Source organism: Molothrus aeneus, chromosome 1 (genome assembly GCF_037042795.1).
Source record: "Molothrus aeneus isolate 106 chromosome 1, BPBGC_Maene_1.0, whole genome shotgun sequence".
NCBI classification, from domain to species: domain Eukaryota; kingdom Metazoa; phylum Chordata; class Aves; order Passeriformes; family Icteridae; genus Molothrus; species Molothrus aeneus.
In genome coordinates, this window is record NC_089646.1 from 110,419,159 (window position 1) to 110,439,784 (window position 20,626).

General features: G+C 42.1%; 1 protein-coding gene across 2 annotated transcripts in view; it reads left to right on the plus strand.

Annotated features, from left to right (window-relative positions):
* The window catches only part of DTNA (dystrobrevin alpha), a 223,996-nt gene that overhangs the window by 38,018 nt on the left and 165,352 nt on the right, over nt 1–20,626 (plus strand). Inside the window, exon 2 of one of the 2 annotated variants that reach the window (XM_066562910.1) lies at nt 16,289–16,362. The exons of the other annotated variant lie outside the window; for it this stretch is intronic. The gene's annotated coding sequence lies outside the window, so the exon portion shown is untranslated. The remainder of the gene's footprint in view (nt 1–16,288; nt 16,363–20,626) is intronic. 2 annotated transcript variants of the gene reach the window in all.

Consider the following 20,626-nt stretch of genomic DNA (forward strand, 5'->3'; position numbering starts at 1 on the left):
TAGAAGAACAATCATGGAGGCCTGGGGAAATTAAAAGGATAATTGTGAAGGTGGGCAGTGCAAGTTGGCTGCATGAAGCTGGATATGGAGGTGGGCAGCTCTCCTGTCCTGAGAGGCAGGAGTGGTCATGAGAGCTTAGAGGAAACAGGGATTACTGTTGTTGGAAGCAATAAATAGCAGAGGATCATAAATCCTGAGGAAGACAATCTTCATTAGGTGCGCTGCTCACTGAGCGACCTAAATGAACTATAACTGTTACTTCAAACCTTGAAAGTTCAGCATTTTCAGGTAGAGGACAAATAATAGATGATATTAGAAACTCTGAAAGCAGCCTTTTTATTTATCCAGGAGCACTACCAGTTCCAGAAAGACTTTTCCAGGCCTCAGCACTTCGTGGGCTTAGGTTTACCTGTTTTTTATTTCTTTTTAGAAAAATATTTTTCAGTCTGGTAAAATTATCCATTTACCTACGAAACTTCATTTTTTAAAAGTTGCTCTTAATTTTATTATATCTCAGATCCTAATTTTGTTGATCAGTTTGGGCACCGCACAAAAAAAGAATTCGTCTTTTTCCTGTATTTAGTGTAAAGATAAATGGAACCAGAATTGTTCTAGTCCTTCCCTTAGGTATTTTTCAATTGACCTTGAAATTGCATCTGGTAAAGGCAAGGGCACAGAGTTTTTCAAAAGTTGCTTAACTCTTGATAATTAATGTTAAAACTTTGTTCTTGTGTACAAAAATAAAGCCAAAGTCTTCATATCCTGGCTCCTGTACATGTGACATACTTATTTATATATGATGATAAATACTGGTTTAAGCCATGTATTCATACCAAAAACTCTTACCAAATGTATACAGGACATAGCAAAAAGAAAGACATGTTTAAAAGTAAAGAATAGATTTCTTAATTTAGTCAAATGCAATGACTGAAAATATGATTTATTCCTGAAGCTTCAATTTGTGACCATGGATGAGCTCCCTTCTTTCCCCGTGGCTTGAATCACAGAAACACAGAAATCAAGAGCAGAAAAGCTGGCACAGAAAATCCTCTGTTGCTGCAAAAATGGTCACGGAGTATACATTAAGTGCATTCCCCATTTACTTTATTAATGCTTATTAAGAATTCAGATAATTTGCATGTGTTTTACAAATAGCAGAGCTAACCCATCTAAACACGTTCAGTGACTGAGCTGTCTGCCATTACTCAGTGGGCCCCATGGCAATGGCAGGAGTGTTGGGCGCAGTCACTGGGAGACCAGGGCAGTGTTTTGCCCTGGATGAGCCCATGTCCATCCCCTGCATTTCCTTCCAGGACAGGTGTATCCTGCTATGTTGGAGGCTGTGTGGTGGGGGGCAGCAAGGGAGTGGGTGCTTGGGAGCTGCCACCAAGAGAACCCTGTCCCCACTGCTGCAATAGCTGTCCCCCATCTCTTTAAGGAAAAAAAAAAAAGTGGTAGGCAGGAGAGAAGCAGCACGTGGATCAACATTTGGTCAAACCCCACGTGCTGGACCATTTTGTAGAGGGTATAAGTACGTAGGCTTGGCTGTAGGTCAGCTGGGGCAGTGAGGGTTGTGCAGGTTGAGTAATACTGAATAAACAGTGCTGAATCCATTGTGATGGGCAGGAACTCCATGCCTGCCAGTGCAATTACAGTCTCTACTCCAGAGCTCTTACTCTTGGACAAACCTGTGCTGAAATATCTGCAGAGGTTAACAAGATCATGCCAAAGAGGAGGAAATACTCCTGAGTAAGACCTAGAAAGATTGAGCCTGTAGGGTAGAAGATGTTGCTTGTCTCAGTAAGCCCAAATCTTAAGACTGCCAAGACTAATGAATTGAAGACACTGACAGACAAGGGGAGACAAAGAGCAAATTCTGTGCATGTTAAAAATAGCTAAACACGAAGGGGCAGATCATGCCTCTTAGGCACTTGGCTAAATTGGGAATGGGTAGGAAGTCACATGGCTCCAAACATGTTACCTCTTTACACTTGTAACCGGTACCAAATTACTCTCCCCTCTCTGCCACTCCCTTATCCGCTCCCTTGCCAGCTCCAACTTGAGCTCCCACTCCTCCACAAGAACTTACTATTCATATGTTTTCATAGTTCTCAAATCCAATGCCACAGAAGTCCCTGATGTGTTTCACCTGATGCTGGCTATAAGCAGCAGACTCTGCTGGGAGAGCAGTATTCCCTGTCACAGCAGTGGTAAATCTTGCAGCTGTACACTTTATGTTGCACATTAGACCCTGGTATTACTGCACAGCTCTTCATCTGAGGAAACTGAACACCTGTCTTCTCCTTTGGCTTGTGTGATACGGTTTTTGGACATATGACCTCTGTCTCCCTCATTCATGGGATTGGGATCATGCTGTCCAGGTTGACATCGAAGGTTTCCCGGTAACTTCCAGCATCGTTTTCCAAAGCTCTTCCCCTCCCCATACTCTTAGGTTTTTAAATACCCTCTTAGGAGGCACGGGAAGCAACCAGTGGCCTTTTAGAGGATTCAAAGCCAAATCTCTTTTCCCTCTATATCTACTAAGGGAAATGCAGAAGCTTAGATAAAAGCGTGGATGTACTTCCGTGGATTTCCCTGCCATTGTTTTCCCTTACACTTAAGCACTCTCTAGAGGTAGTTTGAAGTCCTATAAACAGCTCAGTCCTAATCCTTCCTGTTCATGACTTCATTTCTGAATCACCACATTTGTCCATCACACCTTCTTCCACGGGGAACTTCTTTCTTCCTTCCTTGTTGCCCTAATTAGAAGGGAGCCCTCAGCCACAAAGGCACAAAGACTTTTCTTTGTTCTTTTGTCTCTCTGAGCATCTTAAGCACCACCGTACTTTTTAAAACCTAATGTTAACAGTTGGTCTCTGCTTCTGGTGATTGTCTGCCCTTCAAGGCTGACATCTTTACAAACAGTTGGGAAAAAGAATGACTTGATGTACATACTGCATTATATGAAGTTGCACCATTTGAACAGGAATTCTCTGACTCTGATTTTCTGTGCTCTGAGGGATTTATAAGCCAGCAGTGTTAGAGGTGGCTCTGTCAGAAAGCAGTGCCAGACAAGGCAGCTTTCCTGCAGTTCCCTGCAGCTCCTCAACGTGAGTAATGGACGAATGTCCTGAACTGTTGTATCAGGAATCCTGAGAAAAAGCAGTGAAGTGACTTATTCCTCATCTGTCGGGAAGTCCATGGCAGGTTTAGCTGGAGGTTTTAACGTGCTCTGGAAGGCAGGTATTGAACATAATGGGCTATGGCTTTGCTAATAGTAACAAATGTTAGTGATTCAAAAGAAATCTTTCAACTTTCTGGGAGTTGTCAGCTGATTTGTTATTTAATGTTTCTGTGCTGCTGGCAGCACTTCCAGGCCCACAAACCTGACCTCCATCCAGGTTAAGAAGAGCTCTTGCCTTTCAGTGTATGCAGACTGACCATGAAAATTACTGTGGAGTTACTATTTTTCATCAGACTATATATGCTATATGTATTCTCAAACACACTTATTTTTATGCATGTTATCAAGCAGGCTGGAGATGTGGAGGCTTTCTTAATATGCCCTATGATACAGCCCTTTGGCTGACTTTTTTACCTCCCCTTGAGGCCTTTCCCAGTTTGACCAGTTTCCTTCATTGGCCTGAAGTAAATGCTTGATCACTTTTACTACTGTATCAGTCCAGCCTCTCAACATTGGCGTTCTAAAAAGTGTAATGCTCCATGAAATTGGGCATTGGCAAGGCATTTTCAAACCATGTTTTCAGCCAAGGGATTCTGGGCACAGCTTGGCTTTGCCCCCTCTGCCCCAACCTGTGCTCACTGCTTGCTTGGCCGCATCCCTACAACCCCCTCTTGGCAGCAGCTCAGACAAAGGCTGAAGATTCCAAGAAAAGAGACACATTTACCAGGTTATTCTGTTTGAATTGGTATGACTGGCAATTGGTATTTTCCTGTTGCAACTGAAAGTGTTCAATAATTCATACATTTCACATAAAGTCTTGCGGCTTGTTCCGCTCCCACCCATGTCTGAGATAAGGCAGACTTGATGGCCGGCAGTATTCAAAAGAATATGCATTTGAGCATTAAAATCTGCTGCTTCAAAATGCTGATCTTAAGAGTCAGGGGTTTATGTCAACACTAGCAACCTCTGGTAGGGATACTGACTTTTGGAGTTACATGGAAGGGGTTTTTCCCCCACTTCAGTCACCTAGAATTCTATCATTAATCTGTAGTCTAGTTACTTCAGAGTCTAAACAACATCGCAATGCATTGTTACTGTAAGGAGCCACGGACTAACAGTGAAATTTAAAAGCTTCGTAGTCAAGATCTGGTACAAAGTTAATTATATATTTTATTTTGGGTTAGAGTTTTTGGGGAGTTTTTTGTTAAAATGTCCTTTCTCCATAAAGCTGCCTGTGCAGTCGGAAGTGCTGTAAGCTGTAGATGTGTCTCTGCCGACTCTCCGTGCAGCAGCGGGTGGGTGGATTGCTGCCTTGCCCAGCCCTCCAGCTCGTGTTGCCCGGGCTCCCCTGCGGAAGATGCGCCCCGGAGGTCCCGCTAAGGACCGCGGCTGGCTCAGTGCTGCTGGGGCTCAGGGACCCTGGCGGAGTGGGCACAGGCTGTGATTCCAGCTACCTGCCCCGATTTCCTAAGGCTCCGTGAGGCGCTGCTCGCCGGGCCGCTGGCCCCGGTGCCCGGCGGGCGGGCGGGCGGCTCCCTCAGACGTGGGCGGGCAGCCGGGGCTGGAAGCCCGTGAAATCCTGCCAGCCAACCCCTCTGTGTGTGTGTGTGTGTGTGTGAGGAGAGGTGGGGATGGGGCAGATGGGGGTGGAGTGGCAGCTTGGGAGGATGGGAGGGAGGGAGGGAGGGAGGGAGGTGGAGGGATAGAGGAGGAGAGGGGGCAGGGTGTCTGCGATTGGTAAAGCTCCGCGAAGGCATCTGCCAGCAGGACTTCAGAGGAATGTGAAACCAAATCATTTAGAAGTTAAAGATAGACGCAGAATACACAGCATCTTGAGCCAAGGTTTAAATTCATCCCTCTCTGCCTGGCTTCTCGCAAAGTTCTGCTTGTCAGCTTGCCTCTGTCTCTTCTAGCAGCTGTAATATTCCCTAAAAAAGTAACATCATTCTGGATTCTTGGGAATTACTAAGGTGGCAAAAGAGATCATGGTGCATACAATGGGGTAAGTAGGAAGCTTGCCTCTGCGTTTGCTGGGGTGGTTCCTCTGGGCTTTCCTGCTGCCTTCAAAGCACTCTGGAAGTTCCTCTAGGATGAGGTGGATACTTAAGTAATGCTTACCCCAGGCGATTTAGTCTCCCGTTTTCCCCATATGGAGCATTTGAACTTTATTCCTCTGTGAAGTGTTAACTTTTCTTGGCATACCTAGGGAGTCTTGGGCTTTATTTTGCCATTATGGTTTGGAGTGCTGTGTTCCTAGCAGATGATTTTTGTTATATACCTTTGGTCTTCGTTAGTAGGACATGCTGTTTGAAATGTTGCTTATTATTACAAAGTTGAAAAGCAAGTTGTTTTCCACGTTAGAGCGGATGTAATCAATGTTTGCTTGGTTGTTTGACAATGGTTTAATTTACAAACTATTTCCTCATGGGTGAATTTGATCACAGCACAGGGTTAATTAAATTTAACCTTCATGTTTGTTTGTTCCCAAATAATGCTTTTACTGGGAGTTTGATTTTTTTTTTTTAAGAAAAAACAAACATTTTGGCTATCTTTTTCTTTGAACAAAGTCCTTCTAGCAGTAATTTAAAAATCTGTGCATTTCCCTGGTAGTCCTCACTAAGATAGTGAATTTGTGAGTAAAAAAAAAAGAAAAGGAAATTCAGGCTATCATGTTCTTTCTAGAACTTATCCAAAGTAATTTCAGTGTCTGGCAGATACATTGCCTCATTGATCAATGTCTTTTTCAGGCAGTCTCTGAAATATTTCTAGTGAAGTTGTGGTGTTCCTGTACCCAAAAGAATTTTGAAATACAGCAGCTCATTTGGAAGTTAGATGTACTATTTGTTATATAGCAAGAACTTGTAGTCTGAGAGTTTCATCCGAGTCTGGGCTTTGAGTGTGTGTCGTCTAAATGTCAGCATTGTTTATACCATTTTTTCTGGGCATGTGTGTTTTACACTCATAGTAGAGGAGCTCCTAACTTAGGATCTGGTGTCAGTTCCCCCAAACATACTCAGAATTCCTGACGTGTTAGTACTGCCCATAATAACCATAGGAAATAGGTGCTGTCTGCGGATAACTGAGACGCCTGACATTTTTGGTTATGGATATCACTGCTCAAGGGATGCATATAATGGCAGTCTGTGTCATGCACAATATGTGAAAGTGGGTGAACTAAAATAGAAACAGTTCCTCTGTTTCAGGGAAAGATGATGTGTCTGGTATCTTTTGGTATCTTTCTGGCAATGCTGGAGTTAATCCCTATTGGTCAGCTTGCCTGAATTTTGCAAAACATTTGGGTGTGTTTGGATGAGCAAATCTGCTGTGAAGTGTTTTTTGTGTGATTAAGTGTAGGGGATGGAGAAGAAAGAGATAGATAACCTTTAAGGTAAATCTGGCACAAAAAACAGATATAGGGATGAAAAACAAAATCCAAGCCAGTTCATTTACAGTTTGTACTAGCTGGGTGTTCTTTTAAGTAACTCTGACTAGCTCAACGCTTCAGTCCTGGGCTGAGTTTCCAGGCCAACAGTTGCTTACATAAAAGATTTTTTTTGCTTTACATCAAGAAATTATTGTAATATTTATTTAGGTATTGAAGTGGAAGACCTTTGAGACAAAAAATGTCAAGATGAGTAAAACTTGCAGTGAGTCTTGGTGAAGTTGTGGTTAGTTTCTGGCTCATGCACAAGGTTCTGTGCAGCTTCATGCAAGTCATGTGAGCTCTCAAAGCCCCTGCACACCAGAAGGGGTTGGAAGGAGGTGAAAATACCTTTATTATTTCTCTGTGTTGGGTATCTAGGTAGCAGTTCCTTGGGCTAGGCACCGCTTCTGATAAGGTTTAACACAATAGGCTTCTGTTTGCAAATGCACTCTTCCCATGGCTATGGCCTCCCCAAGGAGGGAGGGAGAATCTACAGATTTAGAAGTAGGGGTTCACTGCACCTTTTATAAGCTTCTTAAACTGAAAGAGAAAAATAGACTGACATTCAGAGGTGAGCAGAAAATAGAATTAATGTTCCATGGGAAATTCCTGAGTCAGTTCAAAATTTAATTGCATTTCCCTACCACAGTGTATTGCTTTTCAGAAGTTATAGTTCAGGAGCATGATGTTCCCATTTCATTATCTGAGACCCTTCTACCATAATTAAATGTCCAAGAGGCACTGGAGAGCTTTGTCACAAAGAAACATGCTTTGAATTCTGGGAAGTGAAGCTGCCTGCAAAACCTCGCTCCTGGAAGGGAATGAGCATCTGACCCCGGAACAGGATGTTCCTAGAGTAAAGAATTACATTGTGGTATTAGATTGACTTTTAAAAGTGTTCTGCTCTACCTAATTCACCTGAAATAATATTTTCCAATTGTCCACGCAATAAATGGAAAACGTTCAATAAAGTGATATTTTCCCACAGAAAATTTAGTTGTATTTGATACAAATTCTAAATTATTATAATGTTGGCATATTTACTGAAGTGGAAAATCCTTGGCCGGCTGTTAGGGTGAATTTTTCCTGATTAGGGTCTGTGTGGTACTTCACTCAGTGATAATGGTACTACACAGCAGTGTGATACTGAGTGAGGTTTTTGGGTAAGGGGTAAGAAGGGTGTGGTGGCTTTATCAGGATGTGACACAAGGACTAGAACCTCTTTCCTCTACTTGCCCTCCTCTCCCTGCCCCATTCTTCCTCACTAGCCTTGTGCTCCTTAGGTGACTAGGATTTATTGGGAAGTGGGGAGGGAGGAAGGAGAGAGAAGCAGACATCACTTTCTAAAAGGCTTTTGTAACAAGGTGTTGCTAGGGGCGGTGACACACTTGATCTTCTGGTCTTCATTCCTCACTGCAGCTTTCCCTTCTCTTCCTCACTTTTCCCAAACCCCCTATAATCCCACACAGGGGGAAATGGAGAAGTGCTGCTGAGACAGAGGGGATGGGACAGTGAGAGGGAGCCTGTCCCCTGCCCTTGCCTCTTGCTGCTTCAGAGAGAGGAGAGATCATGAAGGTGCTAATCTTCAGGGGGATCCAGCAGGGGTCAGAACATTGATGGAGCTGGTGCCTCCTGGTTTTGGAAACTGTGTGAGTGGTTGAGGGGCTGCTCTGATGCTGGTACCAGTGGCACTGTCAGCATATGCCATGCTTTCCTGCTCCAAGGAGCTGACTGTTTGCTGTCTCCTAGGGAGAAGCACTGCTGTAGCATGTCCCCTTCTCAAGGAGGCTGGTTGTGTCCTTCCCTTTTTGTACCATTTTGTTGTGACTTTGTCATGAGAGTTTGAGAACGTTGTTCTTTCTAAGGTGAAAATGGGTTTGCAGCATTTTTCCCCTTTAATAGATCCTACAATTTTTTCTTTGCAAACCATGCTAAAACCAGTAGCAAGGATATGCTTATGGGTATTAAAAATACCTCCTTGCTAGATTTTAGTTACTGTACATGGTTTCCATTTTCTTTCTATCACAATCTTTTTTGCCTTTGTAAAACTTTGCTTCTAGCCTCATCTTCAAGCTTTTTGCAGAGGTCATTTTCCCATAAATAAGAAAATGGAACTGTCATTAGGAGCTGGTTGGTAAGGAGTTTAAGAACTGTTTCCCCACAGTTCCTTGAAAATGTGCTGGTGTTTTTCTGAGCTCCAAAGAAGCAGCTTATAGTGATACAATTTCCTTTATTTTCCTTTTCTGATTCTTCTCCCAGTGATTTGTTTTGGCAGAGTATGACAGTCTGTATGGTGCACCACACTGTAGAAAACCTCAATCCTGTAATTTTGTAATTCTGTAAAAAAAACCACAAACCCACCCAACCCCCAAACTAATGCAATTATTACGTCATATGCAGCCATATTATCACCTCTGAGCCCATGAGCTGAAGCCCAAGGAAATTGCCTGTCCAAGTGATATTGGATCTCCTGCACTCACTATTCATTCTGGCTCCTGTTGTATCAGGGAATAAAGGACTTCCTGGCTAATTATGATGTTATGCAGTGATTTACCTGGAATCACAGTGATACTTCCCACTAATAGGATGCTTAAAAATGCATCTAATTGCAGCTGTGGTAGTTGAGAGAATGCCCAACACCTAACAGTCTTGAAAAACCATCATTCCTGGCAGGGGGTGTTACAGGAAACTGAGTTTTACTGTCTCCTTCCTGTGTCTGAACCAATTATGTGGCCTCTTGCTCTAAAAGTTGATTTGGGGATTATACTCTGTGTAATAAAGAGATAGGAAAGCAGTGGAAATGATGAATCTTTCTTTATTAATTTATTTGCTGTTGTGGTGATAGTTGTTTGCTGAACATAACCTTGCCTGGGGCAGTGGAGGGATCAAGTCAGCTTCTGTGCCTGTGATCTTTGTCAAGCCATGGAGGGAGGAGAGGGTTTTGGTGTATCCCATTCTGAGAACAGGGATGGTGATACTTGCCTGGTTCTGTGAAGTGCTCCAGGATCTAGGGATGAAAAGTACTACCTACATGCTGCATTCCTATTTTCTTTTTATGGTAAGAATAACACTAGTCTGGCCTCTTTGTAAATTTGTAAGAAAATTTGCACTAAGTGGAACCTTAAAAAAAAAGGGAGAGAAAAATGAAACAGACAGAAAAGTCTGTCAGCAAGTAGACTTTCAAAGCAATTTGATGACAACTTGTGATTAGTTTTTTTTAAACACAATGAAAGTAAGCAAAGGCAAAGCACAGAGGAACATGCTTGGAGTGAAGTTGTCCTTGAGTACTCTTTACCAAGTAACAGCTGCAAATAGAATTAGTAATCTTGGGCTTTCCTGCTACATTTTAAAAATTCCTCTTGTAACGGAAGTATGTGCTTTCTAGTAATTACTACCTTTGCAGTGCGTGTTCATTCTTAGTGCAACATTGTCCTTGGAAGAAGATCATGGAACACTTTAATTCTTTCCACTTTTATAAAGCAATGATTATTTGGCCATCACAAGTTTCTGTCCCCCTGTTTCTTTCTAATTCACAATACATTTATATTGGATTAAGAGACCTACTGTATAATTTGTGTAATACAGAAATACTATCCATTCCCTGCTTTTAGATCATTCTTTTTTTTTCCTATGAATTGACTTGAGAATGACTACCTTTACCTCTAAAGAAATATGTTAAATTATGAAGGCAACACTGATTTAATCGTTTTTTACCTTGTGAGTTGATAATTCTGAAATCTTGTCACATTTTAAATGTGGAATCCTAACTAATCTTGTATGACTGAAAGCTTTCTCACCTTATTGAAAAATTAGTCTAGGAGAGCTGGGCCAGTCCTTTGTCTTGATATTTGATGTATATTTTTAATTGTTCATATGATAGCAAATACTTAACTTTTCTTTGAGTATACACCAACAATCTTGTTTCCAAACAGATCAAAAAAATTTCCAGACAGATCTAACAAAATGCAAAGTGCTTTATGATTTTATTTTTGTTCCTAAAGTTGGGATCAGTTTCCCTGTCTCATTGGGGAAAATAAATTGCATCAGCTTAATGCAGCTATAAATTGTATTATGCTGGTTGGTGCAGGAATGCAGGGAGAACCTAACAAAGCTGAGAATCAAGCTATGTTCTCTGCCAGGCTGTTCTCTAAACAAGCCATATTTTTTTCCTTAAAACCCCCACTTCTGATAATACTGTCTATCATATTACTTTCCCTACAACTTATTCTGTGTCCCCGCTTCCCATCTTTCTTTCTCTGCCACCTTCCAGGCCTCTTCATCCAAAGCTCTGAGTTGTCTTCCCCCTGATTCCAGCTGTAGAGTTGGATGATCCATCAAACACAGTCACAGCAAGCAGGCCAGGCTGGCAGCCCATTCAGAAGTGGAAATTCAGCAGCAATCCTTGCTTCATCTCCTCTGCTTGCCTAGGGAGTCTCAGGGAGGAAATTTCTGGAGGAGACACATTTTTCAAAAACAAGAGGTTGTGTGAGGCTTGCAAGGAGACTCCCCCCCAAGCATGTCTCCCATAGACCCACGTCAGCTCAAAACAGGAGTCATCAGCAGAGGTGCAGACCCTCAGCTGCCAGAGCAATCCCTTGCCCTTGTAAGCTCTAAAGCTCCCTGTGAGCCATCCTTGGGGATGAAATGTGACTTCTGTTAATAAACTCAGCGGCTGTTGGGTGATAGGAACAGAAAAGTAACTGTTGCATCTGCCTGCAGAATTTTTGTGTGTGAAACAATGGAGAAATGAAGGCTTCTCAGCAAAAGAATAATTAAAGGTGAAACTCTTTCTTTTCCATAAGTTTGGCTTTGAAAATATGTATGTAATGCATTCAGCCTCGCTCTGATATTTGATACGTAAAGTTTCAGCTCAGCCATAAAAGCTAGCAGAGCAACTGAAAAAATGGTTTTATAGTAGGAAGTGGGGGTAAACAGAGGAAACTTGCTAAAATGATAATTGCAAATAGCAATTATGTGACTCTAGGTGATAGTAAATGGGATTTCAGAAATCATACAGTTAAATAAATAAAGAAGGTAGTGGATAGTTGAAGAGAATCCAAAACACAAGTTTTTCACCTGCATTAAATCTGGTAATGTATTCCTAAATAGAATTAAAAGTGTTAAAGATTAAAGACTTTTGGAAAAACAATAGTCCCAGACTCATATGAGCTCTTTGCAGGACAGTACATTTTCATGGAAGGTGGAATAGGTGGTGGCTGATTGTCATGTGCAGTTACTCTCAATTTGGTGGAAACTTGGACTGAACAGGCCTAATCCTTGCTGTTACTCTTTTTAATATCCACTTTTGTTGGAACAGTGTATTCTCTGTGAAAAAAGCATCAAGTAAGAAGACAGATAATTTTTCATGCCACTCTCATTTACAGGAAGCAAAAATAAATTCCTTGTGCACAAAGCCTGAGCTTTTGCCAAATACTGAAGTAGAAAAGAAGCCATCCATTGTGTTATGTCCAAGAGAAACCAGGCTTTGCCAGAAAGGAACCCCAGCCTAGCCAGGCCTGTCCATACCTATTTCACAGGTCATTGGTCCTATCCTTTTTCTATCCTTTTTCTGTTGTGCACCACTGTAGGTGAGTGCTTGGGCTTGTACTAGGCTTGACTGCCTATACTGACAGGCTCTATACAGAGCAAGGACATAAAATTGGGTATTTCAGCCTTGGAAAAATAGTTCTGCTTGGTTTTCTACCCTGCTCCTGGTAGATAGAGCAAATAAAAAGTGGGGAAGTTTATGTAAACTATGCAAAACACCAAGGCCCAGTCCTTGGTGTATCCCACAAACTGTGTTTTGCAGCAGTTTTGCACAGAGTGCTGCTGATAAACTACCCACAACTTGGTGCCTTTTGTGAATCAGCATTGCAAGGGCATTTTTATCTTCTTAGGTGCACAGAGGCTGCAGTGGTGGTGTGTAGTTGCAGAAGGTTCACCGAGCTGTGTCCTTGTAGCTGTTGTCACCAAGTACTGGCTGGGGAACAGCCAGTGGGACAGCAGTTCTTCAGGAAAGGACAGAGTTTGCTGTGGATCCCTGGTTGAATGTGGATTAGCAATGTTGAGCTGTTGCACAATAGAAAGGGGAAACAGGAATGCACAGTATTGAGCTGCATGTGGGCCCACAGCCTGCAGGGAGCAATCTCCACACTGGTGAGTGCTCAGCTGGAGTTCTGTGTTCAGTTTGCAGTGCTGCTCTTGAAGATAATGCTGACCACTTTGAATGAGGAGAAGAGGGCAGGAAAAGTGACCAGAGAGCCATAGGACATAGCCCAGGAGGAAACCCTGAAAGGGTTAAGTTTTCTGTGCCTAAGGAAGAGCAGTCTGCTGAGGAGTGAGTAGGAGAAAGGCAGGTTTTCAGCACAGACAGCACAGTACAGGCTGTTGCCAAGACTGGGCAAGTAATTTTTTTTCTGTGCCGTGGACGGAGAGAAACGGATCTAAAACAAAACAAGAGGAGGTAAACCCTACGAAAGTTTTATCCACAAAATACCCTGCCGGTGGATCTTGAGGAGTCTCCATCACTGGAAGTGTTAGGAATGACTTTAATAAACATGAACAAAATGTATCTGACTCTGTTTCACAGTGGGAGGTGGATTACATATCTTTTCTACCAGCCCTATGATTTGATAATACTGGTGATAATACTACTCATGGAATTATTTTAATGACAGACATTCCTTCTAAATTCTGGTTGCAAAGACCTCTGCCGAGTGGAATGTGTTTTGCTGAGGTGGAGGAGACACTTAATCATCATATAATTTCCTCATTTTTAAATGTTCCTTAGATAAGGCATAAACAGCTGGCTTTGCATTTCATCTCAAATATCACTGTCCTGAAATACTTGGGGACATCACTTTGTCAGCTGGCACTTGACAGTCCATCCTAAATCTGAAATATGTAATTGGATTCTTTGGATGAAATCTGAGTTTCCTTTGAAGTCATGGGGTTTCATAGGGTAAAAATTTCACACTGAGGACAGAGTGATGTCCACTTGTATGTGCTTAGCTTTACTGTCCTAGGCAGGCCTGTTGTTTTCAGGACAAGGATACAAGGACTGGGTTGTAAGAGCGTGTAACCTTTGTTATGACAAACATTTGGCTGCAGAAGGGGGCCTGCCTTTGGAGTTCTTGTGTGGGTGAGTGAGAGCTTGCAACAGGCATTACATGAGGTGAATTAATTTTTTTCTTTTTTTCAGATAATGTGAACAAAACTAATTTACACCATCTGTTCTCAAATAGACAGTAGAAAAGCAACATCCTTTTTTTTAACATTTCTTTTGATAATACTTTAGGCACAATACGTAGTGCCTAAAGTATTATCAAAAGAAATGTTAAAAAAAGGATGGTATTACTCTTTAGTGTAATGTAATTTCTGCCCTGTTTCTCATTGAGGAGAAGGGTGTTCTCCCCCAAAATGTTTTTTTATTGCCATTTAGTATTTGTTAGTTAGTTAGCTAGTTTGCATTTAGTATTCAGATAACTATAGCTGGAAGTTGAATGTTTCTCCAGCTACTGGATAATCCCTCCTGATGAAATGCATTCAGAGAAGTCTCCAGGTGCTATGAATTGGAGTAGTTCCATTGGAAATATTCTAGCTTTGTTTATGCCAGTGCTAATTCAGAGCAAGTTCACTGGTCACAGGTTTAAAGGAGGTGATAGTCAGAATGTCATCCTAAAAAGGAGATCACATTAATGTAGAAGCTCAGTGTCAGTCTCAGAGCTGAGTGTTAAATTCTTGTGCCTCATAATGCATTACATTTCACATCCAGATTTCTTTGCAGGCTTTTCTTAACTGTGCCATGATGGGCCATGTGTAGGAATTGCATGTAAATATCTAAGGCTAAAATAAGCCCACAAAAAAGCACAAACCCCGACTTTAGGACCACCAGTACATCAGCTGTTAATAATTATACAGCGTTACTATGCTCACACTAGAAACATAATTAAATTGGAATGATTTGAAACTGCCATTAGGGGAAAGAAGATGGAGGAAAACAGTTTCATCCTCACAACATCATGTTTTCATTGACCTACTTAGAGCAGGGAAGAAAATGTGTCCCTTCTCTTTACAGCAGAATAGGTTTGTTCAGCAATTTTATAATGCAAATGCACAAGAGAAGACTGGATTTCCTCACCACTCCAGGAGGACTTGGAAGGGAGAGTAATGTTATTTCACACACATACGACTAAGATGTGTACGTTCCTGTTCAAGCTGTAATGTTATTAGTTAAATTAATCAATTTGGCAGAAAGTGCTTAGAGAAAAAAACAGCGGTGGGGGGCGAAAAAAAAAAGACTCATATTCAAAGGTGAGAGGAGAAGGGCAGTGCTTGGGCTGCAGCTGTGCAGAGGGACCTTCTGTGGGCAATGACATTTCCTTTGTCTTCATCTTCCCTGTTTCAAAGCCTTTGGGACTGCTGGGTTGGAAGTGGAAGAGTCCCAGACATGGGTGCGAGGTGCATCTCTGCACATCCAGCACCCCTGTCCAAGCCACTGAGTGAGAAGCCACGGCTGCAGCTAAAGCACCTCCAGAGAAAAACCCTGTGTGCTCTTCCTCCTCCACATCTGTGCCATGAGCAGGGAGCAGGATGCAGGTGTCTGGGTTACTCCAGGTTACTCCCATGGCAGTGCTCATGGGGTAGGCAGCATGTGGGGTTTGGGATGCAGCCCTCCTCCTCTAGACTTGGGCATTACTGTGGTACTGCTCCATGCCTGAGTTACTAAACCATCTTTATCTGAAAATAAACACCTGCGGGTAGTCCTTTCTAGGCTGCTTGGGTCACATTCCTCCACAAGGTGTTGTTGGTAATTTAGTATTGTCAGAGGCATTAGTCACTGCCATAGTAGCTTAATAATGCATGGTAGGAGCCAGCTGGTAATTAACAAATTAGAGATATCATCTACATTTTCCTCAAATATTTCAGATGTAGCAAAAATAATTAAATGGAGAGCGCTTTGGGTGTTTAAAGCTGTTACGTATATTTAAAACATCTCACCATGTTAGGAAATTATTCATTGTTTTAAAGGTCAGCTAGGCCTCATCTTGCTGCTCTCCTAGGATTCTGTAATTCACACTGAAGAGTTGTGAAGCAGGGGAAGGGCCAGACTCCTGTCTTTTCCTTTAACACTTTAATTCTGCATCATTTAGCAAATTCATGCCAATGCCTGACTTCTGTGCCTGTTTTTAGGAGCGGCATGACTTTGTAGGTCTCAGCTGCTCTCTTTTGCATTTAACTTCCTTTCGTATGAGAAGTGTCTTGAATTGGAAGGTTATGTTTATGTGTATGTGATGGAAAGATGAAATTGACTTGTAATTGAAGCTAAGGAGGGAAAAAGTTAACACAAATTGTATGAAACTGCAATGCTGGGACAGACACCACAGTATGAATGAAAGTGATGATGGGCTTCATTTTGTAGTGTAACTAAAATATGCTGGTATGCACAAGCTCACTTTAACTCACTTGGCATCTCCATATTTTATCACCAGATGGTGACCAGCAATTTCAAACTGAGATGCTCTCAGTTACCTATGTGTGATGACTGAGCAATAGTATACTTTGATACATCTCCTATCCATGCTGCTTCAGCCCAGTACTCCTTGATCCTCCTGCAGCCTGGCTCCAGGACTCGGCTCTGAGTGTCACAAGCCTTTGACTCTGCTTTTTCTCCGGGGCAGGATCTGATCTGGGCACTCTGAGGCAGACGGAGCAGGGAACAGAGCAAGCGGTCGGAGGAGCATCATTTCTACGGGTAGGGTGTGGTGTTACCTGTCTTCGTGGGGACTGCTGGGGTACTGGCATTGGCTTGGGGAAATACAATTTATGTCTGAAAACATTCTTTTTGGAGTTAAAAAAACTTGCTTTTGAAAATCTGGCTGGATGCTCTTTGATAAACGGTGCAGAGTTTTTGTCAGACAGTAACAGTTTGTGTTCAAGCATTGAACTCATGGTACAGATGTGAGCAGCTCTACAGTGTAATGAAAAGCAGATAAGAATCTGCCCTGTAATATCTTTACTCTTTGCTCCATTTAGTCACCTCCACATTGATGCAAGAGCACTGGGGATTTCAAAGCATGCATTTCTGAAGCTTAAAAAAGAAAAGGAATTCCATATGCAATTTCTATTAAGATTTTTAGCCTCTTAGAATTAAGCTGAGGTGTTTTGAATGCTTCCTAATACCATTTGGTACTAAAGCTCAAAGGGTAGAGGTAGAAAAAGGCTGGTAAGTTATTCACAACACTGTTAATAGTGTAGACTTGTTTTGTGTACTCTGAATTCTCTTTTGTTGTTCTGGGTGGCTTTTGCTTGGGGTCTTTCTGGTCGCTTTGTACTGACTGTTGCCTCAGCAGAAAACATTCCCTGTTTGTGCTGTATAACAGCAGAGCATGAAAGTGCAGGCAGCACCGAGTCCCACAGCATGCAGACACGGGGAGAGAGGGATGCTGCTGGGTGAGAGCTGACACCCAGGAGGGCAGGTGGAAGCACAGCAACATGCCAGCCTTTTCCTGCCATCCCAGAGCCTCCTGAGAACCAGTCTCACATGTCCCTCTCTGGTGCCAGCAGCACAGCAGGCACATTTTGCACATTTCCTGCTCCTTCCACTATCCACACCGAGGAGCCTGTTGAATGCACCACTTTTCTGGTTTTGTTGGTATTCCTGGATTTCCCTCAGTGCAGTGTAAGGGCAGGGTGTAGGGGTGGTCCTGCCTGGTTCTGTCCCAGGCTGTAGAGTGGCACCTTGGCCCACACACAGGCCTGGCAGGGCTCCTGGCATCCATAGCTCAGACCTGGCTGGGCAGCCTCACCTGCAAATCTCTCCCAGTGACAGAACAGCATTTCCTAGTGCAGGAACTGTTCCTTCCAGCAGGGCCTTGCAGTTCATCCAGGGATTAAAAGGCACATCAAATTTTACTACAGTTTTCATCCCCCTGAAGCCCTTCATATACACAAACAATTACACAGACTTCATCATGATTATGGCCTGTTAAACTGCTGTATAAATATTGGTACTACATTTTTTAAATTATTTTTTGCCCTTTGTGTTAATTCAGTTCATAACCTTCACACTTCAGGTTTTAAAATGCCACTGCATCCATAGAAGACTAGATTGCTGTTGAGGGGAATGAAAATAACTACCATAGCAAGGGGAAAAAAAAGTTTTATTTCTTCAATCTGATACAGTTCATGTAATCATGGAAGGTAGGTGATGTCTTTAATACCTGTCACTCCTTGGTGCTGATGCTTTCAAAATATTTGGACACAAGTCATGGAGCTTTCTGTTCACCTGGGAATGAAGAAAGACATTCTGTCTGAATGTCCTTAGTTGCTGCTTTTTTCACATTATGTTTTGGGTTAGTATTTCTGCAAAGAGGCTATAAAGAAATCCCAGAGCAATTTAGGCCTCTAAGATTTCTCCATTTGTAGTTTATTTTGACAAAATAATAGCCATATTGCTCTGTATTAATGGATTATTGTGATATTTGGATATTGCATTCAAAACACTGCATTTCAGTACAATTGCTCAAACCCAAACTTTATAGAGGTAGAATATGTTACTTGCTGCATTCCTTTTATTCTGAACAAATCTACAACATCTAACTCTATCATTTTCTGGGAAAAAGGCCCCTTACTTTTGACACATTTTGTTCTGTGTTCTTTTACTCCACTGTTTAAGTCAGAATTAGGCTGTCCTCTTTGTATTCTAATTTTATTTGATATTTGGGAAGCAGTAAGCTAACCTATATGTTCTGTGTTCAGTCTGAAAGAGTGACTAATTCCACAAAGACTGCTGCTCACTGGCTGATCACTGCACTTGCAATTTACTTTTACTGTCAAAAATGCTGAAGCCCTGCAGCTGAGCATTTTGCTTCCAAATGCAGATGGCTAAGCTAACAACCCTTTTTTTTCCTAGTTTTTGGGACTGATAAGTGAGATTCAGGAGTCCCCACCAGGGTTGTATTGGAAGTAGTAGGAGTTCTGGAGAAGATGTGAGGAATTTTGGTTGAATTTGGGGATGATCTGCTGTTAAGAGTTGTTCAGTGCTCTACTTAGTTCATGCTTACAGAAAAGAATTCCTTTTATTTCTGACAGCAAAGAAAAATTTCATTCCCAGCCACTGCCTCAATGTCTTCCCTCACCAAAACAAAACAACAGGTGACTAGATCTTGAAGTGTCATATCTGACTTATTTGGCAGTTGTTTTCTGCTTCTTGATAGTGCTGAGATATGAACTTGTTATCCCAGCTGCGCTGGCCACTTCTCTGCTCACTAAAACAAAGACTGCCTGGTTTAGTCATTAATTAATATTTGCTGAGGCTGCTTTTACATGTGCATTTACTCTGTTCAGAGGATCCCAAACTCTGCATGTAAAGATCTATATTGGCATCTTGCAGTGAGAGTTTCCCTGCCCATGGGAACCCAGGCTTATGTATGTGTGTTTTTGAAGCAAAGGGTTGTGCTGGTATGTGCAGGCTTATCTGCTCAGCCTTTTCATCTGAATGGAGCCTTCCACAATGAATTGACAGCATGAAAAATTCAGTCCATCCTGTTCAGAATTACATGTGTTTGTTCAGTCCTTTGTTAAGCTGGTGCTGTTATTCATGCACGACTTTTGCTTCCATGTAATTTTTATTATACTTTGATCTCCCGTAGCACCCAACAAACTTTTTAAAACCACTTACCCAGAAACCATTGTTTCACTGCAATTATAAAAGAACATGCAGTGAATCACAAATGAGAATATTACCCAACAAGATATTCCTAGAAACAGAAGAGCACTTACATGCAATACAATACATTAATCATTTATAAGGAGTCAGTTATTAAAATAATTTTTTTAATACTCTGGATGTGAGGATGTGGAAAGCCTGTTCATTGAGGATTTTTGTAGGCTTTTGAAACTTCCTTAAATTTCCATCCTCACATTCTTGTTACAGATTTGAAAAGCAAAAGCTCAAATGTAGTAGTTTGGGTGCCTGCAGGTTAAGGTAGGTGTAGACTATGAGTATATATGTCTGCATGTATATATACACAAATGTAGATGTACGTGTACAGATAAATTCAACAAACTTTTGTCTTTAAGAGAAATCCACAGTGTGCTTGGTGCTTCTTAATTTCTACAGAACTGCTCATGATCAAAGACTTTGGTGAGACAGTTTGACAGTCAGGATCTGTGCTCATTGTAAACAGATCTCTCGAATGAACGGAAGTCTGATAAATCTATCTGAGCTATCACTTCTTCACTGGGGTTGGCTTTAGACACACATTCTTATAAAGGACAGGATAGGGAAGAGAAGGGAAAGGGAAAGGAAGAAAGCCTCAAGAAATCTTGTTTCAAATTGCCCGTGTGAAGGTGTAGTGTCCCCACTCCCCATTCAGACACAGGACATGTGTCAGCAGACAGCAACATGAGCTGCCCTCTGTCCCTTCCCCAGGCTGGTGGGATGTGCTCCAATGCCACTCACGAGCTGCAGAGTTCACTTAGCACCACACTGTGCCCAGTGATGATGCATAGCATTTTAGCAACTGCTGAAGCTGAAACCAACTCAGAGCTGCCTTGTACCTGCACGGCTCAGGGAGGAAGCAGAGAAATTGGGGTTTGTCAGTCACGGCCCATGGAGACATTCCTGGGATGGTGCACATTTGTGGTGAAACCAGTAGAGTTTCTTTCTAGCACAGCGAGACTCCCGCTTTTGGAGCAGAAATATCATCATTAAGAATTCTGTCACCACTGGGCAGAGATGCAGAGATGCACTCTTCCCTGGGTATCTCTGCCTCTGCTCCCCCTCTCTGGAGGGGAAACAGAGCAAGGGAAAGGACCAGCTGCAGACTGTAATTGTTTTGAAGCAGCTTTCCACTCCATTAGTAGAATGAATGTACAGTCTGGGTCATTTGATTTCCCATGTTGATGTAGGCAACAAATCAGGGAATTATTGTGTTGGGGAATTATTCACCACATCTGATAACTCATCTTTTAAATAAAGAGCAAGACTTTCCAAATATTGCAGGAAGTAACAA